Source organism: Lithobates pipiens, unplaced genomic scaffold (assembly GCF_037356315.1).
Source record: "Lithobates pipiens isolate NorthernLeopardFrog02 unplaced genomic scaffold, aLitPip1_a1.2 Scaffold_16, whole genome shotgun sequence".
Taxonomy (NCBI): domain Eukaryota; kingdom Metazoa; phylum Chordata; class Amphibia; order Anura; family Ranidae; genus Lithobates; species Lithobates pipiens.
In genome coordinates, this window is record NW_027507748.1 from 208,412,488 (window position 1) to 208,425,680 (window position 13,193).

At 44.0% G+C, this 13,193-nt stretch overlaps 1 protein-coding gene across 4 annotated transcripts in view; it reads right to left on the reverse strand.

The window, feature by feature from the left end:
* The window catches only part of EYA3 (EYA transcriptional coactivator and phosphatase 3), a 164,620-nt gene extending 154,025 nt beyond the window's left edge, over positions 1-10,595 (reverse strand). For 2 of the 4 annotated variants that reach the window (XM_077480948.1, XM_077480945.1), the window contains exon 1: positions 10,441-10,595. The gene's annotated coding sequence lies outside the window, so the exon portion shown is untranslated. Of the gene's footprint in view, positions 1-4,946; positions 5,271-10,440 lie in introns of all 4 variants that reach the window. The other 2 variants (XM_077480946.1, XM_077480947.1) reach the window with 2 other exon arrangements.
* Between the last annotated feature and the right edge of the window lie 2,598 nt (positions 10,596-13,193).

The window sequence follows — 13,193 nt, forward strand, 5'->3', positions numbered from 1 at the left end:
AGGATGAGAAAAATTGGGGTAAGCTTTTTCCACTGCAGAAGAGCCCAGTCTCCTTCCCACCGGAGCCAAGTAATTTGTTTTCTTTTGTTGTTTTTTTTTTTTATTTATTTTTTTATTCCCTACAAAACAAAGAAACATACCTCCTTTTTGCTTCCCCGTTCCCCACACTTTCCTTGAAAGCTGGCTCTTTGGAAGCCCATGAATTCGCCCTTTGAGAGCGAAAAAAAAAAAGATTGTTTTTGATTGGAAGGATTTATTTATTTTCCTTTATTAGCTGTTCGGTCCAAAACTTTTTCAAATCTGGACTTACCGGTAACTTTTTTTGAGAGTCTTACGGGAAAGCTGTGAGACCTTGGGCTCCTCCTACCAGGACAGGAAACATGTTAACCCCCACCAGATAAAAGGGTGATCCTCCAGGCCCCATGTCCGTATTCTCAAGAACCGTAGGATGTGCCTGTAAAACATATGGATAAAACACATAACTTCAAGACAAAACCGGGTGTAAATTCGGCTGTCCTTGAAGACTCTCAGAAAGAGTTACCAGTAAGTCTAACTCAGCTTTTCTCTAAGCATCTTTCAGGACAGCCATGAGGCGATGAGCCAGAACTTACCAGTCTAGAGAGGGACAACTGCCTGAAGGACCTTTAGGACCAAACACCTGCTCCTGAGCAGATAGGAGATCCAGGCGATAATGTTTAACGAAGGTACAAAAACTGGGACTATGTGGCAGCCCTGCAAAATTTGTTTCGGTGAGACTCCAGCCCTCTCAGCTCAAAACACAGACAAGGCTCTAGTGGAGTGTGCAGTGACAAAAGGCAGAGGAACTTCCCTAATTCTGTACGCTTCACAAATAGCTTGCTTTATCCATCCAGCCAAGGTGGCTTTAGATGCACTTTTTCCCTTGTGTGCTCCGGAAAAGAGGAAAAACAAGGCGTCCATTTTTCTAAAGGTTTTGGTAACCTCAAGGTAGACGGGAAGAATTATTTTCACATCTAAAAAACAAAATTTTCTCTTTCTTGGTCACATTTTGGCAAACTACAAAAGGTTGGCAGTACAATGTCCTGGGAACTGTGGAATGTACTGTCCTCTTTAGGGAGAAATCCTGGATCAGTTTTCAAAACAACCCGATCCTCAAAAATTGTGAGGAAAGGCTCCCTCACTGATAGGGCCTGTAACTCACTTACCCTACGAGCTGAGGCAATTGCCACAAGAAAAATCGTTTTTTAAAAAAAAGGTACGTAATGTAACTGAAATATCCTCTAGGGGTTCAAAAGGGAATTCTACCAGAGTTTGAAGCACCAGGGACAGGTCGCAGGTTGGACAACTAACCACTACTGGCCTGGACCTAGAAATAGATTTGAAAAATCTAGCTATAGTGGGATTTTCCAAGAGAGAAAATTGGAGAAAAACACTGATTGCTGCCGCTTGTACCTTTAAAGTACTAACTGAAAGACCTTTGTCGTCACCCTATTGAAAAAAAATCCAAAATTGAAGGAACAGCTTGAGTTAAGCTATGATTTTCAGGTAACCACAAATTTAATTTCTTCCAGACCTTGAAATATATGGCTCTAGTGACTGGTTTTCTGCAATTGACCAGGGTCTTGACTACTGTGAACCCCTGGGCACTTAGTATCTTTTCTTCAGATACCAGGCTGTCAAGCTTAACCACTGGAGGATTTGGCTGGCCAAAGACCAGAGCACTTTTTGCGATTCAGCACTGCCTTTAACGGACAATTGCACGGTGGTGCAACGTGGCTCCCAAATAAAATAGACGTCCTTTTTTCACACAAATAGAGCTTTCTTTTGGTGGTATTTGATCACCTCAGTGGTTATTTTTAACCAATTATTATAACTTTTGGTATGACTCCGCCACCACTAAGAGGTCACCCAGGTAAGGGATAATAGTTATCGCTTTTCACCTTAGTGTAGTCAGCGCCTCCCCCAACACATTTGTAAAAATGTGTGGGGCCGAGGACAGACCGAAGGGGAGGGCTTGAAATTGAAAGTGCAAAATCTCTGTTCCCATCTTGACCACTAGTCTCAAGAATCTTTGGAAGGCTGGGTGAATAGGGATGTGCAGATAGGCATCGCTCAAATTCAAAGTAGCCATGAAGCAGTTTGGGTAAAGCAAGTTTTTGATTGAGAACACCAAGTGCTTGTACCTGATCAAACAGTTTAGAGACTTGGAGGTTTGGAGGTTCAGGATAAGCCGATATTTTTTTTTGAGGGCTGATGACAAATATATGGGAATAAAATTCTTTGCCAAGATCCACCAGGGGAACCGGAATCAGGACCTTTTGATCTATCAAGTCTCCAATTTGGAGACCCAGGGACCAGGCTTTTACCCGATCTTGGAGAGGGAAGGTGACCAATCGCTCTGGTGGCTGGCAATAAAATTCCAACCTATAGACATTGGGCACCAGGTCCAGGATGAATGGACTTGAGGTGACTGTTGCCCACTGTGGGAGAAAAGCCCTCAATCTTCCTCCTACTGGGAAACACGACTCACTGTGGCTTGGTGGGTTGTTGAGGATTAAACAAGACAACCCCTCTACCTCTGTCCTTGTGCCCTGTTTTTTTGGGCCTATTGTCCCTTTCTCAAGGACCTTGCTGCCTACTTTGGCCACGAAAAATGTTCTAGCAGTCAGTTTTTTCTTATTCTCTGGAAAGGTCTTTTTTTCTATCAGCCATGCGCTCTCGTGCCTCTTGCAGACCTGGGCCAAAAAGATAATCGCCTGTTAAGGGAAGGCCCCATTGGCACAACTTTGAGGCAGCATCGCCTCACCAGGTTTTAAGCCATTGGCTTCTTCTGGGTGAATTCACTAAGGCTGACGTCCAAGCTGTCATTCTTACCAACTCTGCGGAAGAATGGGCCAAAAACCCCACTGCACGAAAGAGAAGAGGGAAAGATTTCAGAATCTGTTCTCAAGGAGGTACCTGCCAACAAGTGTTTGTATCTGTGTCAACCATACAGGTGATACTCGAAAATTTAGAATAGCCTGCAATAGTTAATTTATTTCACTAATGTAACTTAAAAGGTGAAACGAATATATGAGATAGTTCAAGCCGCGATTTGTCATAATTGCGCTGATTATGGCTTACAGCTCACGAAAACCCCAAATCCACAATCTCAGAAAATTGAATATTGTGAAGAGGTGCAATATTGTAGGCTCAAAGTGTCCCACTCTAATCAGCTAATTAAGCCATAACACCCGCAACGGGTTCCTGTGCCTTTAAATGGTCAGTAGGAATCACAATCCTGGGAAAGACTGCTGGCCTGACAGTTATGCAGAAAACCAAAATCATTGACACCCTCCATAAAGGAGGGAAAGCCTCAAAAAAGGTAATTGCAAAAGAAGTTGGATGTTCCCAAAGTGCTGTATGAAAGCACATGAATAAAAAGTTATGTGCAAGGGAAAAGTGTGGAAGAAAAGAAAAAAAAAATAAAAAAAGTGTACAAGCAGCAGGGATGACCGCAACCTGGAGAGTATTGTCAGGGAAAGACCACTCAAAAGTGTTGGAGACTTTCACAAGGAGTGGACTGAGGCTGGAGTCTGTGCATCAAGAGCCACGCACATGGGCTTCAAATGTTGTATTCCTCTTGTCAAGCCACTCCTGAACAACACCAGAAGTGGCTTACTTGGGCTAAAGAAAAACAGACCTGGTCTGTTGCTCAGTGGTCCAACGTTCCCTTTTTCTGATGAGAGCAAATTTTGCATCTCATTTGGAAACCAAGGACCCAGAGTATGGAGGAGCAATGGAGAGGCATAAACTGCAAGATGCTTGAAGTCCAGTGTGAAGTTTCCACAGTCTGTGTTGATTTGGGGAGCCATGTCATCTGCTGGTGTTGGTCCACTTTGCTTCATTAAGTTCAGGGTCAATGCAGCCGTCTACCGGGACATTTTGGAGCACTTCATGCTTCCTTCCGCAGACGAGCTCTATGGGGATGCCGACTTAATTTTCCAGCAGGACTTGGCAACTGACCACACTGCTAAAAGCACCAAACCTAGTTCAATGACCGTGGGATTACTGTGCTTGATTGGCCAGCAAATTCGCCTCACCTGAACCCCATAGAGAATCTATGGGGCATTGCCAAGAGAAAGATGAGACATGAGACAGAACAATGCAGTAGAGCTGAAGGCCACTATTGAAGCATCCTAGTCTTCTATAACACCTCAGCAGTGCCACACGCTGATAGCTTCCATGCCACGGCACATTGAGGCAGTAATTGCTGCTAAAGGGGCCCAAACCAAGTACTGAGTACATATGCATGCTTATACTTTTCAGAGGTCCGATATTGTTCTATGTACAATCCTTGTTTTATTGATAGCATGTAATATTCGAATTTTCTGAGAGATTGTGGATTTGGAGTTTTCATGATCTGTAAGCCATAATCATCACAATTATGACAAATCACAGCTTGTACCATCTTGCTTTCTTGAGTCCATCTCATGTATTAGTTTCACCTTTTAAGTTGCATTAGTAAAATAAAATGAAGTTTTGCACGATATTCTAATTTTTCGAGTATCACCTGTACTTCTAAATTTCTGGCTGGAGTCCCAGGCTCTGTGAAGAAGATCTCCTCTTTTATCCATCGGATCCCTAAGCGCGCCCATATAATCAAACGCTAGGTCCGAATATTTTGAAACCTTTGAAAGACATGCATCTAACTTAGGATTTTTGTTCCATTACTGCACTGTGTCCTCTTCAAATGGAAACCTTCTTTTTAGCTTACCGAAAAGAAAAGTTTTCTCTCTGGATTTTCCCATTCCAGCTTGATAGTATCAAGAAGGGAACTAAGCATGTGAAAAACTCTGGCCTTTTTCTTATGCAAACCTTTGTACATAAGGTCATGTTTAGACAATTGTACCTTCTCCTCTGCTATATTGAGTGTCGTATAGATAGCCTTTAATAAGTCATCTACATCTTCCAATGATAACTTATACCTCAAGCCCCTTGCGGATTCTCTATCCCTGGGCCCTGTATCTGACCCTGATTCTTCCAGAGAAGGCTGGGCAGATCCGGCTTCAGTCTCAGATTCTTCACTCTCCACACTTGTCAATTAAAGTTATCAACGAGCCAAACGTAGACGTAAGCTCATCTCTAACAGAAGTCAGCATTTTCTGACAGGAGACTACCTGTTTAGCCTTAACTAGGCTGTTTATACAGGTGCAGCAACCTGCTTTGCTCCATGAAGAGCTCAATTTGTTTCCACAAACCGCACGTTTCCTTTTTGGTGGCTGCGCTTGGGCCTTGTCCTGAGTCTTGGCCTGCAAGAGAACAAAATGACCACAATAAATTATGCCACATACACTCCATAACACCCAGTGCAGGAGAAAAGGAAAAATGTGCCCCCTTTATCTAGTCCCTACTGGTTACAAGGGGGAGAACACTCAAAGGATGTACAAGTGAAATACACTTCAGGCTTACCTGTGAGGTGCTGGTGTTAGGGCCTGCTTCTGCTGCCTGTGCAGGTATCGTAGAGAACATTCTGTCCCTGTAGTGGTCAGCAGCCTCTACCGGGTTTCACTTTTTAAACACCAGCCTCCCCGTTCATGCCATTTTAGAGACAGGAACTAGCATCTCCGGAGTCCGCTGATGACATCACACAGCCCAGATGTGACCCCACTGGGTACTTCCTGTGGGCCAGCTTGGAACGCATAAATTCTGCCCCTTCATGCGAGAAGCTTCCTCTCTTCCCCTGCACACTCCAGCCACGCTGTTTAACAGGGAGAGAACAGCCAACTGCCACCATGCAGCTTGCAGACCAAAGCTCAGACATACACCACGGTGCTGGTATTCCCCATGCACTGAGAAGCAGGGACAGTAACCACAAGCCTACTCCCCTGGTGGATGTGCCACTCTGGGACCTAAGAGGAAGGTAGGAATACCACCCCAAAAGGACACGCGCATGAGACCAATGGGGACCAGTTCCAGTAAACAAGTTACCCTGTCCAGGGGAAACGCTAATACTGACATGGGGGGGCCAGGAGGACCGCCCTTTTATCTGGTGAGGGGTTAACGGGTTTCCTGTCCTGGCAAGAGGAGCCCTAGGTCTCGTGGCTGTCCTGGAAGATGCTTAGAGAAAATCTCCTTCAAAAGGCATCCTGCAAAGCCTCACCTTAGAGGCGGAGTCCCCTGAACAAGGTTTCAACCAACAAGCCCTTTGCGAAGAGTTTACCAAGTCTGCTGCTTTAGTCAAGAGTTTTACTGAACTTGGCATTGAATTACAGGCAAGTCATAATTCATTTTATCTTATTCTTACAGTACACAGGATGAATATTCATAGACCCTGTGATGTCATCAAGCCACGATTGAGAAGGGTGGCAGGAGCTGGGGGGGTGGCCAGGTGGGAAGAGATTTGTGCACTACGCCCATTTTGCCACTGGTGGACTGGAACATTTGCACTCTGTTCTCCCAGGTGTTACTTGTGCCACTGTTTCCATAGCTCCCAAATGTCCTCGATTTCCAGGGACTGTCCCTGATTTGGAGCAATGTCCCTCTTGCCCCTTCTTTGTTCCTCATTTTGGTCTGATCCATATAGTTTTATATAAAATCCACTTTTTATCTTTCTAAATGTGTTTTCATCCAATTTCTAAATTGCTGCATTTGTACATTTCAAAAGCCAATATAAAAGGAATAGTAGTGGTAAAAAAAAAAAAAAAAAAAAAAAAAATCTTTGTGGATTTAACTTTTTTTTTAATTTTCCTTTAAGGGGGTATGGAAGGGGGCGTGTCCTATGCCTACATAATTTTGTTAGTAGGTGTCCCTCATTCCCATGTCAAAATGTTGGGAGGTATGCGGTTTCTGCTTCCCTAGTGGAAAAATGTACCTTGTTTCAATAAAGATATATTAAAAAAAAAAAAAAAGAAGAAGAAAATAGATATATATATTACAACATTCTTTACTACAGCAGACTGGGATTCCACATTATTTATTGCAATTATAAAAGCCTGCATGCTCAAAACGAGGGAAGATGTCATGAAAAGTGGCATGCATTGCATTTTTCTGTATGTGTGTGCATTTAAACATTTTGTTTTTTTATTTGTTATTGCATTTTAAAAACAAGTGTTATGTATAAATTCTTCCAATTCTGGAACTAGTTACAAACGGATGGTTACTTTTGACAATTTCAGCTACCTGAGTTAATACCTAGCCAATTTCACCTAATTCCTTTTAACTAAGCAATAACCAGAAGGATTTATGTAAGTGTCTGCCGAGGATAACACTGGACAATCTGTGACTAGGTAACCAAAACGTTTCCAGAGTAACCCACGCAAAGATTAACCTCCCCTTAATAACAATTTAAAAAGTGAGCTTGTCTTCTCAGTAAAGGGCAATAATTAGAAATGGATTGAAGGGAATAGAATACCTGTTATCTCTCAAAGATGAGGCTTTCATCTAGCACTAGTTATATATTGCAGCTTACCAATTCTTAGATGTGGGAGCTACATTTAAGGCTTTTTTTTCAGTTTTACTTGGTGATCTGGCCAGTAAGTCTGTTACTTTACCAGATCAGCTGTCCAGCAAAAGTGGAAGGTAGAGTGTTTAGACTTTGTTGAAGTGTTGGACGGTGTCAGTGTGTTTTTTATTTTATTTTTGAATTATTGTCACAATTTAACCTTTTAAATATTTATTACAATTCTTTATCAGCCCTGTGGGGGGCACATCTCCATTTTGGAGACACAGATTCCCCAGTCCCTTTCTCCGCAGCCTGAGCTGCACTGGAGATGGATTAACAGGAGACAGAGACTCCTCTACATTCATAAACGGAAGTATCAAACACAGTTTACGATGCTCAGTTATGAATGGACAGAGTCAGTGATCGCTGAATATGTTCATTTGGAATAGGAAGGAGCCAACGGATTTACTGGCTCCTGGAGGAGGACTGGAGGAGTATACAGGGACATTCTGGGGGTGATCAGGCTATGGGTAAGATTGGGGTTTGCTTGAATATGATATATCAGGATTTAAAATTTCATGTCCTTAGCTACTAGCCAGGCCTCAAGAGTTACTCGCCATCAGTTGCCCCGCCCAGCCCCTACTCTGCCCCTAAACACGCCCTCATAAATTATCTCAGGAAATTGCACTTAAAATGTTTTATGCAGAATTAAGTTATACAAAATATTAACAACAATTTTATCTGTGCCCAACAATGCAGCCTGCGCCCAACAATGCTGCCTACCTGTGCAGAGGAAGAGAGAGGAGAGCCACCGCCCGGATGATCAGAGCGCAGGGAACATAACAGCTTTCATCTCAATAGCTGTGTGTTCCCCTGCCGTCAAATACAGCCCCTCCCGCTTGTCTGGGGAAATGCAACTGCTTTCAGACCGGACCATTTTGCTGGTTTAAGACCAGAGCACTTTTTGCAATTCAGCACTGCATCGCTTTAACTGACAATTGCGCGGTCATGCGATGTGGCTCCCAAACAAAATTTACGTCCTTTTTTTCTCACAAATAGAGCTTTCTTTTGGTGGTATTTGATCACTTCTGTGGTTTTTATTTTTTGCGCTGTAAACAAAAATAGAGCGACAATTTTGAAAAAAATGCATCATTTTTTACTTTTTGTTATAATAAATATCCCCCAAAAATATATAAAAAAAACATTTTTTTCCCCTCAGTTTAGGCCGATACGTATTCTTCTACATATTTTTGGCAAAAAAAATTTTTTTTTAAATCGCAATAAGCGATTATTGATTGGTTTGCGCAAAAGTTATAACATTTACTAAATAGGGGATAGTTTTATGGCATTTTTATAAAAAAAATTTTACTAGTAGAGGCGGCGATCAGCGATTTTTATTGTGACTGCGACATTGTGGCTGACACATCGGACTTTTGACACATTTTTGGGAGCATTTTCTTTTATACAGCAATTAACGCTATACAAATGCATTGATTCCTGTGTAAATGACACTGGCAGTGAAGGGGTTAACCAGGGGTGGCAGTGTAGGGGGTTAAGCGTTCCTAGGGGTGTGTTACTAACTGTGGGGGGCTAGGCTTTGTGTTAGTGAACACTGATCTCTGCTCCAATCACATGGAGCAGAGATCAGCGTCACTTGTTTCTAGGCAGAAAGGGGGGATGCTTTTTACAATGGCATCTCCCCGTTCAGCCGCCCCGTGAGATGATCGCGGGTATCCCCGAAGTGATCGAGACCGCGGGACCCGCGACCGGACTCACGTGGGTCCCGACCGGAACGCACGCGATGGCAGGGCGGCATTTAAAATGGACGTACCTGTACGCCAATATGCCTGCCTGTGCCATTCTGCTGACGTACATCGGGATGCGCCGGTCGGGAACTGGTTAATAGACAGCTCACCCGTCCCAGGACTAGTGATCTGTCTATCAAAGTGCTCAGACAAAGAGGAGGAGCAGTGTGTGATGGCACGCGACGGGGAACACACAGCTATTGAAATGAAAGCTGTTGTGTTGCCTGCACTCTGATCATCCAGGCGGCAGCTCTCCTCTCTCTTACCATCCGATCCCTGGGAGAACAGCTCCCATATAACCCGCCTGCGCCCCCCCCCGGTAGTCATAGCTTGCCAGCCCTCAAAGTCCACTTGCAAAATGCGAGCGGAATTTTTGAGGGCTGCGATACATGTTACATTCTAAATATGGGTGTAACATGTTCAAGAGGTGCCCCTATACTTTAAAGTGGTTGTAAACACCTATTGCTTAATTGTACTTATAGGTACTGTAAATATCTCCTAAATGTGCACCGTTTAGGAGATATTCACTGTATATGCAGCTGATGACATCACTGGCACATGCACTCTAAAGGAACAGCCACCCAGGCCATTCCTTCAAATTGCTGTGCCGTGACTGGCACGTACTTATGTGACGCCACAAGGCTTCCGGCCAATCACACAGCTGGAGTCCACGGACTTGGAAGGAAGACTGGTGAAGATGGATGCGGCCTTCAGCTTCGTTTGAAGGTAAGTTTCACATAATGTACTAGTATGTAATGCATACTAGCACATTGTGACTTTACTTTGCAGGTAAGAAAAAAAAAAAAGGACCACCAAGCAGTTTACTTCCTGGAAGGGCATATTATTTACAAGTAAACAGGTTTATCCTTTAAATATCAGAATAACTATTGTTACCAAAGAATGCACTTAGCACTGAAGCAGTTACCATAATAACAATACACAATGCTTCAGAGACCACACAAAGATGTTCTTTTCAAACGAATCTTCCACTCTTGCAGCACTGGACATCATCAATGGCATTGTATATGGTTCGGTGAAATCTCACAGAGCCAAATGATAAAAGACCAGGACAGTGTGAGTGGTCAGGGCCTCTGCCATTTGTGCTGTAAGGCCCTGAGCAGTGTGTGTGGGGGGTGTGTGGGTGAGAAGGAGGCGGAGCCCCCACACCAAACAAACCCAGCCACATGCAGACACGCACATATACACCTCTCTCGCCGCTTCCCTCCACTTTACCTGCTTCCCGAGGCAGGGCGGGAGAACAACAATCCCGGTCACCGGGGCTCAACGCTACGACTCCTCAAACTGGCTCCACTGCTTCCCACAGGTAACTACCTCAAAGGTACTTCCGCCAGGAGCGTCAGCCCCCAGCGTCGTGACGTTACGCGGCGTAGAGCCGTAGCCAGTGAGATGTCGGAGCTACTGGTTAGGAGCTTCTGGTTGGCTGGGCGGTTCACGCTGGCTTGTCGGCGCCAAGCGCAACCCAGTGACTGAGTGCCAGGCTGGCGTGCCAGCCGTGTGTGCCAGGGCTGCATTGTGTAGTGAGCTAGACGAGGGGCTTTACTGCAATGGTAAAAGGGGTTTTATGGTTCATTTACTGCACACCTGTACCTTGAAGCAGGCAAATACCAAAATGTCGCACATAGCTTACAGTATAACTACCTTTTATTTTCTGTTTGGACGAAGTGGAGAGGAATCGGAACACCTGTCAGTTTTGTGTGCATTAGGGAGATTCACCCTCCCTGTTCTGGAAGTTCTTTCTGGTGACAGGCATACCACCATTTTGTTCGCATGATTTTACAGCAATTCATCAAACAATCGCAGCAAAATTGCATCGCAATCGGGGTATCATTGGAAGTGACAGGGATCGCAAGGGAGTCCTGTGATTTGCTGTTATTCAGAATTGCGACGATTACGCCCACGATCTGGGACCCCTAGATGTGAACGGAGTCTTAAAGCGGAGTTCTGCCCAAAAGTGGAACTTCCGCTCATTTGTCCGCTCCCCTCCGTAATGAAGCCGTAATGCTTCACTACCGGGTTCCCTTACTGGCAATGGCAGCGGCAGCAGCCGAAGGAAACATACTCTGCTGTGCCAACATCGCTGGATTCCAGGACAGGTAAGTGTCCTATTAAAAGTCAGCAGCTACAGTATATGTAGCTGCTGGCTTTTAATTTTTGCAGGGGTGGGTGGATCTCCACTTATCCAGGGATCCCACAATGTCGGCACCCCAGGGCAATCTGTCCATCAGCTCCGGGTGCAGGCACCAGCATCTCCAGTAAGGGAAACAAGAAGTGAAGCCTCACAACTTCATAGCCTGTTTCCTACTGAGCATGCACGAGTCATGTGCTTTCTGAACGCTCCCACTGTCTTCTGTAAACTCTGTCTTCCAGAAGGCAGCGGGGGAAAAAAGAGGGGCCGTAAACTTTGTAGATCGCCTCACAACGATTGTGGCGATCTTACCCAGGAGTGAGTACTTAGTTTTGACAGGTATCCTTCCCCCCCGAAAGGTGCCTAATGTGGCAAGCAGGGCTTCCCTTTTGGGTGGAGCTCCACTTTAACCACTTGACCTCAGGAAGGTTTTATCCCCTTCATGACCAGGCCTTTTTTCTTTTTTTTTTGCTATTCAGCATTGCCCTACTTTAACTGCCAATTACTTGGTCATGCAACACTGTACACAAGATGACAATTATCTTTTTTTTTTCACACAAATAGAGCTTTCTTTTGGTGGTATTTAAAGTTTTAAAGGCTCAAAGTTTTTTACCTTCATGCATAAAACCCTTTCTTTGAGGTAACCCCCCAATAACCTGAGCCCCATCGCCACTGAGCAATGTGCAAGTGAGCCTCAGCTCTCTGTGAACTCTCTCACCTCATTGGCTAAGACAGCGGCTCCCGCTGCTGTCAGTCAGAGCCAATGAGGGGAGAGGGTGGGCGGGCCGAGCTGCAGCTCTGTGTGTGACTGGATACATTTTCTCTGGGGGCAGGAGAGAGGGGCCAAGAGTGCCAGTGGAGGATCGGGGCTGCTGTGCAAAAGCATTACACAGGGCGGGTAGGTATACATGTTTGTTATTTTTAACCACTTCAATACCAGGCACTTCCTGCTCAGGACAATTTTCAGCTTTCATCGCTTTCGCACTTTGAATGACAATTGCACGTTCATGCAACACTGTACCCAAACTAAATTTTTATCATTTTCTTCCCACAAATAGAGCTTTCTTTTGGTGGTATTTAATTACATCTGGAGTTTTTATTTTTTTGCTAAACAAAAAAGAGACCGAAATTTTAGGCACAGCCAACAATTATGTTATACAAAAATATTTTATTTTAATATATACACATATATAGCACGATACATGGTACTACTACTAGAACCAATGATCTCTACAAGGATACAGGAGGATAAGCAGAAAGCATTCCAACATAATGAAATCCAAGGACGTGGTTCATAGTCAAGTAGATGGTATATTACTGTTCAAGTATCAATTCGCTCTACATGTTAGCACTTCCTCAGGAGCTTCTACATTGGCTACCAAAATGGAGAAAAAGGGAACACGTATAAGTAAAGTATACAATATTTAAAACATTATAAAACGACAGAAATATGTATATATAGTCAGCTGTTGTATCTATATCCCAGGTGGCGAACACTCAAATGTCAATAGTACAGACAGGGAGGAACACACCAAATATTGCTATGGGGGCGTGCATAATATATGCATATGAATATCTGGGCCAAAACCTGGACTGAACCCAACCCAAAGGTTAAATCCAAAAAACGGTATACTCTATTCGTAACCAAGCCATAAACATAACCATGGAAAGATTATATGGCTATTCAAGTGGACCATGTCCCAAAATATATCTGATTTTCCTCAGCAATAGAACACCCAAGGCAAGCCTAACATACATAGGTGATGTGTAGTGTTAGTTTTCCGCCACACATAGCGTTTTGCTTTTTAGGCCAAAAAGTTCAATTTTGGTCTCATCTGGA